Below are 15,133 nucleotides of genomic sequence, written 5' to 3'. Positions count from 1 at the left end.
TACCTACCGTCGTACCGTTACCGTACTACGACCGTCGTCCGTCGTACGACGACGCGGACGGTCGGACGTAGTCGCGCGCGCGCGCGCGCGTGTGTGTGTGTGTGTGTGTGTGTGTGTGTGTGTGTGTGTGTGTGTGTGTGTGTGTGTGTGTGTGTGTGTGTGTGTGTGTGTGCGTGTGTGTTATATGTGCGGGTGTGTGTTGTACGCGCGTGTGTGTGTGTGTGTGTGCGTGTGTGTTATATGTGCGTGTGTGTGTTGTATGCGCGCGTGTGCGTGTGTGCGTGTGTGTTGTATGTGCGTGTGTGTGCGTGCGCACGTGTGTGTGTGTAGTACGCTCCGGTGTATAACTTGCAAACACATCGATACAGAGTATCGATAGAAAAATGCCCGATACCGTTATTCGCTCGCGTCGCGATGTGCGGCGGCTGTATAAATGTTGATCAGAAGTGATGCTATTGCGTCTAATTATATATCCGGCCACATTCTTTACGAAAATTAGGTCGGATCTAGTTTCGAGTATGTGCCAGGGACACGTGACATATTGCTGGGACGACTATGATGATGATAATGTTAATGACTGTATCGTCGAGAGTGAAGACAAAGATGAGGAAGAAAAAGAAGTGAAGAAAAAGCAGGAAGAAAAAAAGTTAAATAATTTGAGACGAGCTCAGCGGTTATAGGACGTAAATTTATTTGCGTTGTGTATATCACGGTATATTGTTTTATTTAATTGTATGGTGTTGTGTTATGTTTTGTTATGTTCTATTATCGAGTATTGTGTTGTATTATGCACCCCAATTACTGAGCTCCTCCACACTCGACATTCCAAGTGTTAGAGCTTTTCGGGAACGTATACCATATCTCATAGAGATTAATTTATCGTATTTTTAATAATAACATATAAATTTATTGTAAATAATAATAATAATAAATTTTAAAGAGTGTAATAGTATAAAATATAGCTCCAAAGCACCAAGTTTGACAAATATATGCGCTCAAGAGTTATCGAAAAAAAATCCTTTATTCACCGCCATCTTTATTTTTACAGAACGGTCGTTTGTACATTACTGTGCCAAAACGCTGACCTTTTCATTACGGCTTACCACACGTACCTTACTACTACATCATTACTTGCGCATTTCACAAGTTGTCTGTCGGATAATTTTTGATGAAACGTCGTCCGTGTAATGACGGCGATGTCAAAGAGTTAACGATAGCGAGAATATGACCGCGTTTTCGGTGCTATATTGAATCCCCAAAGAATACGTGCATAGAAATACAACAAAGCAAACGAATAGCAGCCGTGGGGCCTAATGTAGCCTCACGCTATTCGAAATAGCACTGTGCAGTAGATAACCCATGTACGAAACGTATATATTTATGTATATAATTGCGAGTATAGTCTATGTAGTCAATCTCGAATATATCGAAACGGACTGCCTGTTAACATCCGTAATTAGATGATATGCATTATGAATATTATCTAACTCTAAGAAAACGATCTCGATTGACCACAAAATATTACAGAATATTGCAGCAATTAAAAGTGAACATATTCGAAAATGTCAACCCCAACTTGTGTCCGTCCATCGGATAGGTCATGTGCGAATACGCAAGTTTTTATATGGTGAGCAAGAACGATACCTGTTCAAACAAATCCTGAAGGCTGCGTGATCAATGAACTATAAGAAAACTAACGATTACTCAATAACTGATATGTATAAGTAAACATGAAAGCTGTCTAGTTAATAATAAAACAGCACGATGCTTTTTTTAACACTGTCACGTGGTCACGTAACTATCCAATTAGTCGACACGGTTGCCTTCCTGTCTTTCCTCGCGTAAGATTTCCCAACAACGACTAAACACTCTTCATAATCAATCATAAATAGCGCAATTCTCTCGCGAGATTGGCGTAGCTTGTTCTAACATCGTACACAATTTTATCTTCTTTTCCGTCCGCACGAGCGTCAACAAAATCCGTATATAGTATTAGCGATTCACACGAGGCGTGACGTGTTTGCGAAAGCATGCTCGAGAGGGGGAAATTACGCGGGGAGGGAGGGGGGGGGGGAGGAAGTTACTGGTCATTGACGTTTCGTACGTTGTCTCTTGCTGCTGCGTGCATTCTCGTTAGCTTCTGGTATCTTCCCGCGACGCTGTACGCCGGGGGAAGGTAGGGGAAGCAGAGGAAGTGACGCACCGGGAAAGACGTCCGACGTTCGCAATACCGCGCGCGAAGTCGAACGATGAACGTAAACTAAATTTATTACAAAAATCATATCTATAGCTAGCTATAGTTGCCTATAGATTGCTATATAGAGTCTATAGAGTATAGCTATCCATAGCTGTATATCGCTTGTATAGCTTTCTATAGGTATCTATAGATGTCTATAGACGTTTATAACTGTCTATAGCTGTATATAACTATCTATAGGTGTCTATAGGTGTCTATAGATGTCTATAGGTCTCTAGAGATGTATATAGACGTCTATAGACGTTTATAGCTGTCTATACTTGTATACAACTGTCTATAGGTGTCTATAGGTGTATACAGCTGTATATAACTGTCTATAGGACCTGGTGTCTACAGTTGTGTATAACTGTTTATAGGTGTCTACAGTTGTATATACCTGTCTATAGGTGTCTATATGTGTCTACAGCTGTATATAACTGTCTATGGGTGTCTACAGCGGTATATAACTGTCTATATGTGTCTACAGTTGTATATACCTGTCTATAGGTGTCTATAGGTGTCTACAGCTGTATATAACTGTCTATAGGTGTCTACAGTTGTATATACCTGTCTATAGGTGTCTATATGTGTCTACAGCTGTATATAACTGTCTATAGGTGTCTATAGGTGTCTCTCCGCGGGCGAGCTAAGCGTGAGTGAGAGGGACGATGGCCGCGGCACGGTGATGATGAACGTGGTTAGAAGATAGAGAGAGAGTCGTCTGCTAACGTGCTGACCTTATGCTGACCTTGTGCTGATCTTATGCTGACCTTATGCTGGCCTTGTGCTGACCTTGTGCTGACCTTGTGCTGACCTTGTGCTGACCTTGTGCTGTACGGTTTATCGCGTGTGATATCGCATGGGAGTAAGTGCGGCGTCGTTTGATCCTCCCTCTCTGATCACCGGCATCTTGGCGTAGGTAGCATCAAGCCTGGATGTTAGTTCCCACATCGCCATCCGGTTAGATAGGAAATTACTTCTTGTGCGTGAAGTACGTCCTCGTAACAAGTTTTTCGAGACTGCAAATCGCATTCGTTCTGAAGAGGAAAAAATGTTCATGTATGTTATCAGAGACGTAACGTTGCGCGAGGTTTCCTGGGCTCTCAATGAGTGATGGAGTCCATGTGTGTGTGGGATGTGGTAGTGTTAGGTGTGGTTTGTTGTGTGTGTTGTGTTGTGTGTGTGTTGTGTGTTGCTGTCTCGTGCGTGCGTGCTGTTGCGGTTGTTTCGTGCGTGGCGTGCGTGCACAGTGCATTGTGTTGGGTGAACTTTGTGTAGTGTGGGTGCGTGTGGGTTGCCTGCGTGGTGCGTGCAATGTTTGTGTGCGGCTTGTGTGTGCGGCAGCGCGTGTGTGTCGTGTGTTGATACCGTGCGTCTAGCGAGCGTGTGCGTGGGTGTGGTGGTAGTTGGTGGTTGTGTGTGTGTGTGTGTTTTTTGCGTGTGTGTTCGTGTGCGTGGCGTGTTGGTGATGTGTGTGTTGTGTGCGTGTGTGTGTGTTTGTTGTGTGTGTTTGTGTGTGTGTGCGCTGCGTTGTGTGTGTGCGTGTGTGTTGCGCTCGCGTGAGCAATTAAATGATCACGGAACATGTGATAGCGTCACCACAATTAATAGAGCCACCTCATTATTGTAACCCCCACATGCAATTATTCATATTTGTGACTTCAGGCATTATATTCCGACGATGCTTTGGCCGTAACCAGTGGATCTATGAGGATGGATCTATGGGAGTATATCTATGACGTTGCTATCGCAGCAGAACCCCCCGTCAGGGGACGCCACCATCAGCGGGTACGTTCGACCATGTAGATATGGAATAGATCTCTTCTATCTGTATCGATAGTTCGCACCGAGCGGCGGGATTTTTTACGCCGACCCACCGACGATTACAGATATTTTTAGCGTCTGACGGCGCGTACGCCGGGCCCCGCGCCGCACCACTCGCTCACGAATTAGATTACCGAGAATTATTCAGAATAGGCTCGCGGTTACGTCGCTGGCAATGACGTGGGTTTTGTAGATGACGCAAGCAGAGTCTCCTGCAAGGCGGTATCACGGGTCAAACGAAGCAGAACAATCAGTCAGATGAATGGGATAATTATGGTGCGAGCATCATGGCTTGTACACCTGTCCAATGGTCGCACACTAATGTATACATTACATGCTGTAAATACTGCCTCATCTACACACACAGCACAAAGCGATAGATGTAGAACAGATACACCACAGGACACAAGCAACCATAACTAATCATAGATATGAACATTAAATAATATATATATAATAATATATAAGAGGAATAATATATATAGCTACCTACTACCTAATCTATCACCCCATATATATAACAACTCGCATAAATTAAATCATATCACCTATTATCACTGCCTCTGTTCAGTGGCATGCGTGGTGTGCCAAACGCTGCGCGTGGAGCGAACACCGACCTGCCACCACCACTGACTGAATATACCCAGAAGTAGATAATAGGGACATAAAGATCAGCGCCACCTCAGGAGAGACGTAGCCTGATAAGGTGACAGTGCAGCCTGTCGCGATTACCTGTGATTAAATGTGCGCGCGCGCGGTTGCGAGAGAGTGCCTGTTTAACAATCAGCATTGCCGACCGTCTGAGAGATGACCAGTGACCGCTCTCCATTCTTTGAGCTGAGGCGCGACGATGCTGTCCTCGGCATGAACGGACGCTTTTGTACGGAAATAACGCAAATGACAGCTAGCCTATCTAGTTAAATGTAAATTAAACCTTCCACTGTACCGCTGCCGTATCTGTTGAGGTCGTATACGTGATAGGCTATCAAACAGCACATGGGTAGAACGAACACCGGACATCACGCGCCATGGGCCGAGATAGTGACAGTAGTATGCTACGTTCCGTAGAGACTGTCCAGAAGCCTCCGCTTACAGAACACGCACGGAGTAGTGACAGCTAGGACTGCGTCATGAAGTGACCGCCCTGCTACACACGGCGGGTAGTGAAAGTGATTCTCCGCACGTAGCACGGTCCGCTCTCACCCGAACCCACATGTCCGATCCCACGACGTCAGACGACATAGACGCTTGTAGTTCGGCAGACTACAGCTCGTCTCCCCTCACAGGCCTCGTGATAACTAAAATATCATCGTTTTTCTGTGAAATGAACACCATTCTTTGCCTCTCACGTCGCAAAACTCGCTCACGACTACCGCTTCGAATGACATTTAAGAAGCGCTTCGATAAAGCAGATCTCCGAGTAACTTCAAATGTGACAATGCATTCGGAGTGATAATATAGATACATCTAATATAGAGATGTAATTGTCTTATAATACGCTCCTATACAATCATACGATAAAAGTCAACAATGCGGCCCAACTATACAACAGATATCTAAGTACATCTTAGCCGTTATCCTCACGGAAGGCCTCTAAATATCTACCGTACCTGATCAATAGAGCACCTAATGAGACTGATAAACATTATTTTTTGCGTTCGCTTAATTAAAATTAACGTAGTTATCGGGCGAGGAATGACGTATGTCGATGCTGCTGAACCAAGTCGATATGTACAGGTGGCTACATATGCGAAATATAAAGATGACCGAACGCTTTTTGCGTTTAGATATGCATATATTATAGGCATCAAGGATATCACAAGACGCGCACTGTAAAATATTAACTAAAATAGATCATGTCATCTTAAAATCACTGAACGATCTGTACGCATTTTAATATTAAATATACGCGTATCGACTATGAATACTGAGTCGCAAGGTTTGGAATACATCTATTTATCTTCTTCTGACAACTATTTATTTATTATTCCGTATTATTTACCAATAACTTCACCGACGGGCTGAATCTTGATTGTATTAAACCGACTAGATGTACTTTATACCTGTCGCATACGCTGTCTTACTAAGCCAGACTGATAAGTGTATTCGTGCTTGATCATTATACAGATCAGTGATACATATTCCACCATAGTGTGTGTGCGATAATAAGAGTAAAGAAAGAGAAGAGAGAGTCGTAGAGAGAGCGCGAATCGACCGGAGCGAGAGAGAGGAGAGAGATGAGAGAGAGAGAGAGAGAAGAGAGAGAAGAGAAAGAGAGAGAGAGAGAGAAAAGAAAGAGAGTAAGAGATGAGAGCGGCAAGCTAGGAGAAGAGAAAGAGAATGAGAGAGAGAGCAGAGAGAGAGGAGAAAGAGAGAAAGAGAGAGAGAAAGAGAGAGAGGAGAGAGAGAGAGAGAGAACGAGAAGTGGTGTGTGATTGTCGTGCGTGCGTGTTGTTTCTGTAGACTTTCATTCCTTTCACATAGGTCATGCGCAGCTCTACACAAACAGTACAGCCTAACGCAAACAGACGAAAATAACTAACGAATCAATAAAATAAACGCGTGAAAGATCGATAACGACACAGCTTATTATTGTTTAGATAAGAGCCGAATAATTGACATAACAAGGCTTATTCAAGCTTAGCTACATTACAATAAATACTTCACAGAGTCTAGCTCATCTCGTTATCTCATTTCGCCGCACGCGTCGGCTTATCAGCGCATTTCCTTAACGACATTAACAACCGAAACGTCATCAACGCTGTAACATAAACTTGTAACTAGCAGTGATTCTGGTTAGACGACGTTCGAGGGAACGCGGGCACGCGAGAGGTACTGTCTGGAACGAGGGGGGACACAGTGGGTCGCGATGGGCCGGCAGCGGTTACTGGCCGAGACGTCGTCGTCGAAATTGTGTGTCTCGTCATGTTACGGCTTCCGATTACACAGGAAGTTCTCGAGACTATTAAAACGAGAAGGTCGGCTGTGCTTGTCGCCTCGTGAGCAGAAAGCCCCGCGCTTTGTTGACATTAGAACTGTTAAACTCAAAGAATAACATCGGCAGCAAACAACAATAACAATAACAGCAGCAGCGGCAACAAAAACAACAAACAACAACAATAAAAGCAGCAGCAACAAAAACAACAGCAACAGCTAAAGCAACAACAACAGCAACGACAACAACAACGACAATGACAATGATGATGATAATAATAATAATAATAATGATGATGATGATGATAATAATAATGCAATGATGATGAAAGACGAATTAAGACGACGTAACCGGAACTCGGCGCTGTGACTGTGATCACGCATGCGCACGACCGCGTCTACACACAACTACGTGCGCCGACACACATACTCACATTTTGCGACATATCGCTGCCCGTTACTTCGAACGGTTGTTGCTGCTGCTGCTGCCTCAGCCTATCCGAGAGTGCCTCCCACAGCGCCGCCTCGTGGACAATCTTTCTCGCCGTCTCGATGTCTGTGGTAGAGAGATCGTCGCCTGAGTCGGCTCGCTTGTTGTAGCGACCGCAGCCGGTGAACGCGTTGCAGAACGGTCTCTTCATGAGCGACAGTGCGTATCTATGCTTGTTACAGTGGCATGGCGTGCGTGTCCAACCTGCGCGTGGGCGCACACGACCCTGCCACCACCACTAGCTGGATATTACCAGGAGTAGATAATAGGGACATTACCGATCCCAGGAGAGACGTGCCTGGATTAGGTGACAGTTGTAGCCTCGCTGATTACCTGTGATTAATGGCGCGCGCGCGGCGGTGCGAGCGGTGCCTGTTTACATCGCATTCGCCGACCGTCTGAGAGATGCCAGTGACCGCTTCCTTCTTGAGCTGAGGCAGCCGACGATGCTGTTGCAGAACGGACGCTTTTGTATCTGGAAAACGCAAATGCAGCTAGCTATCTAGTGAATGTAAAAAGTAAACGCTTCCCTGTAGCCGCTGACGTTCGGGTCGGCGTGATAGGCTAGTCGAAACAGCACATGGGGTAGACGAACACGACACACGCGCGGAGTAGTGACAGTAGATCTGCGTCGCGTAGAGACTGGTCCAGGGCTCCGCTACACACGCACGGAGTAGTAACAGTGGATCTGCGTCATGGAGAGAAGAATCCCGGCCCCTGCTACCCACGCGGGGTAGTGAAAGTGGATCTACGCCACGTAGCCACGGGTCCTTGCCTCTCCCCCGACCCACATGTCCGCAGCCACGACGTAAGATGCGCAAGACCGCTTGGTAGTTCGGCCAGACCTACAGCTCGTCTTTCCCCACAGGCCGTCGTGATAAATAAAATCTCTCGTTTTCTGTGAAATGAACGTATACTAGTCTTTGCATCTCACGTCGCCAAGACCGCTCACACTACCGCTTCGAATGACATTTAAGAATGCGCATTCGGTAGAAAGTAGGATCTCCGTAGTAACTTCAATGTGATCACATGCATTCTGGAGTGTATAATATAGATATCTATATAGAGATGTAATGTCTATATAATACGCTCCTGATGCAATCATCCGATAAAATGTAACAATGCGGTCCTTCGCAACTATAAACGATACGAACGACATCTAGCGTTATCTCAACGGAAGCCTCTAATTCCTCCGTCCCCTGATCAATGAGCAGCCTAATGAGACTGATAAACATTATTTTTTTGCGTTCGCTTTAATTTAAAATTCAACGTAGTTTATCGCGAGGAATTGACGTATTTTCGGTGCTGCTACCTTCGATTATTGTAAGGTGGCTTTCATATGGCGAAATGATGAACGATGGACCGAACGCTTTTGCGTTAGAATGCATATTATCAGGAGTAGATAATAGAAGAGATTATAATAATTCTTCTATTATCTACTCCTGATATTATTATAGCAGCCAAGGCTATCACAAGGACGCGCCTGTAAAATATTAACTGTAAATAGATCATTCATACTTAATAATCACCGCATTTTAATATTAAACTATAACCGCGTATCGACGGTATTGATACTGAGTCGCAAGGTTTGGAATACATCTATTTATCTTCTTACTGACAACTATTTATTTATTTATTCATTCATATTTACAATAACTTCACCGACGCTGAATTCTTATTGTATTAAACCGCTAGATGTACTTTATTACCTGTCGCATACGCTGTCTTACTAACCCGACTGATAAGTGTATCGTGCCTTTGATCTAATTATACCAATTAGTGATACATATTCCACATAGTGTGTGTGCGTAAGAAAGAGAAAGAGAAAGAAAGAGAGAGCGAGAGAGAGCGCGAGCGAGCGAGAGAGAGAGAGAGAGAGAGAGAGAGAGAGAGAGAGAGAGAGAGAAAAAGAGAGAGAGAGAGAGAGAGAGAGAGAAAGAGAGGGAGAGAGAGAGGAGAAGCAGAGAACGAGAGAAGTGGTGTGTGTGTGCGTGCGTGCGTGTTGTTTCTGTGACTTTCATCCTTTCACCTAGTTTCATGTCGCAGCTCTACACAAACAGTACAGCCTAACGCAAACAGACGAAATAACTAACGAATCAAATAAAATAAAACGCGTGAAAGATCGATAACGACACAGCTTATTATTGTTTAGATAAGAGCGAATAATTGACATAACAAGGCTTATTCAAGCTTAGCCTACATTACAATAATTACTTCACAGAGTCTAGCTCATCTCGTTATCTCATTTCGCCGCGCGTGTCGGCTTATCAGCGCATTTCCTTAACGACATTAACACCGAACGTCATCAACGCTGTAACATAAACTTGTAAACTAGCAGTGATTCTGGTTAGACGACGTTCGAGGGAACCGCGGGCACCGCGAGAGGTACTGTCTGGAACGAGGGGGGACCAGTGGTCGCGATGGGCCGGCAGCGGTTACTGGCCGAGACGTCGTCGTCTGAAATTGTGTGTCTCGTCATGTTACGGCTTCCGGTTACACAGGAAGTTCTCGAGACTATTAAAACGAGAAGGTCGGCCGTGCTTGTCGCCTTCGTGAGCAGAAAGCCCCGCGCTTTGTTGACATTAGAAACTGTTTAAACTCAAATGAATAACATCGGCAGCAAACAACAACAGCAACAACAATAACAATAACAGCAGCAGCGGCAACAAAAACAATAACAACAACAACAATAAAAGCAGCAGCAACAAAAACACAGCAACAGCTAAAGCAACAACAACAAGCACGACAACAACAACGATGACAATGATGATGATAATAATAATAATATAATGATGATGATGATGATAATAATAATGCAATGATGATGAAAAGACGAATTAAGACGACGTAACGGAACTCGCGGCTGTGATCGTGATCACGCATGCGCACGACGCGGTCTACACACAACTACATGCGCCGACACACATACTCACATTTTGCGACATATCGCTGCCGTGTACTTCAACGTTGTTGTTGCTGCTGCTGCTCAGCCTATCCGGAGTGCCTCCCACAACGCCGCCTCGTGACAATCTTTCTCAGCCGTCTCGATGGTCTTGGTAGAGAGATCGTCGCCTTGAGTCGGTCTCGCTGTTGTTAGCGACTCGCAGCCGGGAACGCGTTGCAGAACGGTCTCTTCATGAGCGACAGTGCGGCCGGATTCACACTCTGAGAACACAAGTAGCGAGAGAGAAGCGAGTCAGAGCTGGAGGTGGTGGTTGGGGTGGTGTTGGGTGGTTGCAATGAGGTGTGGTTGGGGGTGGTTGGGTGGTGTTGTAGGTGTGGTTGGGGGGTAGTGGTTCTGGGTTTGTTGTGGTGGTCGGTGGGGTGGTGTTGGTGTGGAGTTTGAGTGGTGGTTGGGTGGTGGTTGGGGGTGGTGTGTAAGGGATGGTGTGGTGTAGTGCGATGGTGGTTGAGTTGGTGGTTGGTGTAAGTGGTTGGGTGGTAGTGGGGGGTGATGGTGGTGGGTAATGTAAGTGATTGAGTGGTGGTTGGGTGGTGTTTAGGGGTGATGGTTGGTGGTGGTGGTGTGGTGGTGGCTGGGCGGTGGTTGTGTGTGCGTTGGGTGATTGTTGGAGTGGTTGTTGTGGGGTAGTTGGGGTGTGGTGATGGGTGGAATTGTAGGTGATTTGGGGTGGTTTAGATGGTGGTTGGGGGTGATGGTTGGAGTGGTGGTTGTGGTGGTGGCTGGGTGGTGGTTGTGGTGGTGGTTGTGGTGGTGGTTGTGGTGGTAGTTGGGGGTGGTGATTGGGTGGTGTGGGGTAGGTTTGGGGTGGTGGTTGTGGGTGGTGGTGTGGTGGTTGGGGTGGTGGTTGTGTGGTGCTTTGGGTGGTGGTTGGGTGGTGGTTGGGGTGGTGTGGAGAGAGGTGGGCTGGTGGCTGGTGGTGGTTGTGGTGGGGTGGTGGTTGGGCAGTGGTGGTTGTGATGTGGTTGAGGTGGTGGTGGGGTGGGTGTTGGGGAGAGGTGGGTGTGGCTTGAGTGGTGGTTGTGTTGGTGGTGTGTGGTGGTTGTGATGGTGGTTGAGGTGGTGGCTGGTGGTGTTGGGGAGGTGGGGTGGTGGCTGAGTGCGTGGTTTGCGTTTGGTGGTTGTGGTGGTTGTTGATGGTGGTTTGTGGGTGGGCTGGTGTGGTTGGGGAGAGGTGGGGTGCGTGGCGTGGTGGTTGTGATGGTGGTTGAGGTGGTGGCTGGGTGGTGGTTGGGGAGAGGTGGGGTGGTGGCTGGGGTGGTGGTTGAAGAGAGGTGGGATGGTGGCTTGGTGGTGGTTGGGGTTCACGCACGTAGGGTTGGCGTAAGTAGAGTGGCTTGCAATGCATTCATTAATTGAAGCATGGATATCTTATGTACGTGCATGCACGTATACACGTACGTTCGTGTACGCGTAATACACATGTATGTCACGCACATACACACACTCACACGCACCAACGCCAGCTCAAGCGAGCACGCGCGACACCACACACCTACGCACACCACGCACCACACACACACACACTAATATATATATATATATATTATTACGACATCATACCACACACACACAGCACACACTCACACACAACAATACACATTACCGCACACACACAACAGCACACACAGCACACACACACACACACACACACACCACACAGCACGACACACGATAAACATACGCAACGCACACAGTCACACAGGTCACACACGACACACACACACAGCACACACTGACACTAACACACACAACATCACAGGACAGGAGAGCCACACACGACACACACAACACCACCACACACCCACACATACCCACTTACACACAGACACACGCCACTAGCCACACCGCGCGCCGATGATAGATATCATGAGTAGATAATGAGAAGATTATGACAGTAATCTCCTATTATGTACTCATTGATGATCTATGCATGAAATCCCTGTCGTTGTTCTCGGTGTCCCACTCTCCCGCTGATTAGACAGTTTGAGGGGTCGCTGAACTCTCCCTCGCGCCACATGATTCGGCTAATAATACACCCCGATACTAAAAAAACTGCCATCGCGTGGATTAACGTATGTATAAGTCATATAGTAGTATTATATATACCGCGTCGTTAGGCACGGCGGGAAGCTCACGTGCGGGAGAGAACTCGGGTTACCTCGGCGGAGCGTTGGTGTGGGCGCGCAGAGAGACGTCGGTTATCGGCGAGCCTTGGTTGCGGCGCAGGGAACTGTCGGTTACCCCGGCGAGCATTGGTTGCGCGGTCAAGGAACGGATTAATGTGTGTTTACGTCGGGATCTGCGATGATAATTGTGTGACACACGTTTTGACGCACGGCGCGAAAGAGACTCTGCCAATCAACCAAACGTAGCTTTGTTCGGCGTTCGAATCCGGCTCGGTTGCGTGCGCGTCCCGCCTCGTTATGCCGATTCCTGCGAGCGAGTTGGAACATGTTCGAGTAGCGCGCGCGTAAAGCGTGCAAAGCGGGCGGACAAGTACGCCGTTGCTAAACTTAGCTCGTACTATAATATCCCGCTGATTGAATGTCCCCATAGAATATTCGGAAAAACTCCGTGGTTGTTATTGAGGTTAGTGCGCACGGTTATTTCTGGAAACGCAGCATTATCACCCTGTGAACCGGATTGAACTGAATTGGGCCGGACGTGTCACCTGCTGGACCGGATTAAACTCGGATTAAGGCCGGATTGTCACCTCGCTACGCCCCCGCCGTTGCTTATATGCGACGATAGCGCTGACGTTCTAAATCAGACATAGACCTGACGTTTCCGGTCCGTGATAATTTCCGTTCGGGTGGCGCGCACTTTCCTCAGCTTCGGCTACATGGCGCGCCTGTCGCTGCTAGTTTCCAAGTGAAGTGCAGCTATTAAGGTGTTTACGAGCCACCGACGAGTGTGTGGTGTGCATTGTGTGTGTGTGGGGGGGGGTCTTTGTTGCGTGTGTGTGTGTTGTGCCACTGCGTGCGGGCGCCCGCGTAGGTGTGCGTAGGTGTGTGTGTGTAGGGGTATGTGTGTTGTGTTGTTTTTGTGTTAGCGTGTCGTGCGTGCGTGTGTGCGTGCGTGTATGATGTGTGTTGCTGGATGCGTGGTGGTGTGCGTGCGTGCGTGTGTGTTGTGATTTCCAAGATGGCGGCGACGTGTGGGCGACGTCGACCTGCAGGTTATCCAATAGAACATGCAGGGCGGAGCATAATTATTACACTTACTCAGGCAATCATCATTTGCCATCGTACGGCAGTATCATTTTTCCTCACGCGAACTCAAAATCGAGTCGACCCACGTACGGTGGTGATTTCTCCTAATCACCGTGACGCACGTAAACTGATGACCGTCAGAGCTCGAGAGCGACGAAAATTCGACCCGCGATCAATCCGAAGACCTCGAGATTGTTTCCTGCCAGCGGATTTTTTTTCCTAGGTCTAATCAAGAACATAGGCTCATAGTGAGCGCTGCCATTGTTGATACATAATCAGTGCCTCAAACTCCTGGTTTTATGTGGCGCATTCATTTGCATTGTGACCGCTAACCCTTCACCCAAACCCATCTTTTTTTTTTAAATAAAAAAAATAAAATTTATTTAATTGTGTAAAAATTTCTTTATTGTTATAATTGGTTTGTAAATAAAGTCATGTAAATATTTTGGATGTTAATTGAAAAACATATTGTTAAATCGGATAAAGAAGAAAAATACGATAAACAGGAAAATTAATTAAAAATCGTATGGGATTCGATCACCGACTTTCAGCGCTCAATTGCGTCTGTAATCGCTCGACTATGTGAGGATTATTAATAATTTATGAATTTTGGATGTGCATGAATATTATCGACACTGTTGACGTCATTCGAGCGACGAAACAAGCTCAACCATATTGGCACACGCTCACTAGAGGCCCTATGTTCTTGATTGACCTATGGAAAGAAAAGATCACGCTTCTGCGAAAACTCTCAAAACTGCCTCCTTCCCCGCCGCCTCCCACCACTCTCCACCGCCCCGCACGCGCGCCACCGCCGGCCGCACCGCCTCCTCTCGAGCCGTCGCCGCCCACTCGCGCGCCGTCGCCGCCGCTGCCGCCGACCGCCTGCCGCCGCCGCCAGCCGCCGCTGCCGCCGCTGCCGCGCCGCCGCTGCCGCCGCTGCCGCCGCCGCCGCTGCCGCGCCGCCTGGCCGCTGCCGCAGTATTTTCCGTTTTCAAAATGATTTGATGATCTTCCCGTCATCAGAGAAGTTTGGCGCATAGCGGTCATTCTTAACTATTATCATTTAACAGAGCGTTACGACAATAGGCACGACTACGTATAATTGCGGGCGAACTCGAGTTATTCGGAGGCGAAAAAAACTCAACAACTTTTCGCTTCAGCGAACGCGAGATTGCATGGGCTCTGATGAATAGCTTAACACCCTGCCGTCCGTGATGCAGTCTTCCTCCTGTAGCAAATCTTTACCCCGCGAACTCCGTGTAGAGTTAGACTTCTATTCTGCGTTTACGCATAAAAGTAAGTCTCATTTAGTTAGTACTACAAGTAAATAATATAATAGTGTCCTAATATATTGTCTATGGTTTTGACCGCGCGAGCGAGCCGCGCAAGTAGATTCGTACGCAGTGGTCACCACGCGGGCACGACATGCGCCAGGCCAGAGCGAGTTCTGGTGCGCAAATCTTACTCGC

General features: G+C 47.1%; 2 long non-coding RNA genes across 2 annotated transcripts in view; both read right to left on the bottom strand.

Moving 5' to 3' along the window:
* Window positions 1-1,002: 1,002 nt before the first annotated feature.
* On the bottom strand, window positions 1,003-10,452 carry LOC106810543. Its single transcript, XR_001394033.1, has 3 exons — window positions 10,418-10,452; window positions 7,818-7,959; window positions 1,003-3,273 (listed from the first exon to the last, which is right to left on the bottom strand). It is a non-coding gene; the product is annotated as an uncharacterized LOC106810543 (long non-coding RNA).
* A 115-nt stretch (window positions 10,453-10,567) lies between these two features.
* Window positions 10,568-15,133, bottom strand: part of LOC106810542 — a 35,557-nt gene continuing 30,991 nt past the window's right edge. Inside the window, exon 3 of the long non-coding RNA XR_001394032.1 lies at window positions 10,568-10,649. This is a non-coding gene — a long non-coding RNA (uncharacterized LOC106810542). The remainder of the gene's footprint in view (window positions 10,650-15,133) is intronic.

This window comes from Priapulus caudatus, unplaced genomic scaffold, assembly GCF_000485595.1.
Source record: "Priapulus caudatus unplaced genomic scaffold, Priapulus_caudatus-5.0.1 Scaffold450, whole genome shotgun sequence".
In the NCBI taxonomy this organism is placed as follows: Eukaryota; Metazoa; Priapulida; class Priapulimorpha; order Priapulimorphida; family Priapulidae; genus Priapulus; species Priapulus caudatus.
This window is presented reverse-complemented; position numbering and strand designations above follow the sequence as displayed.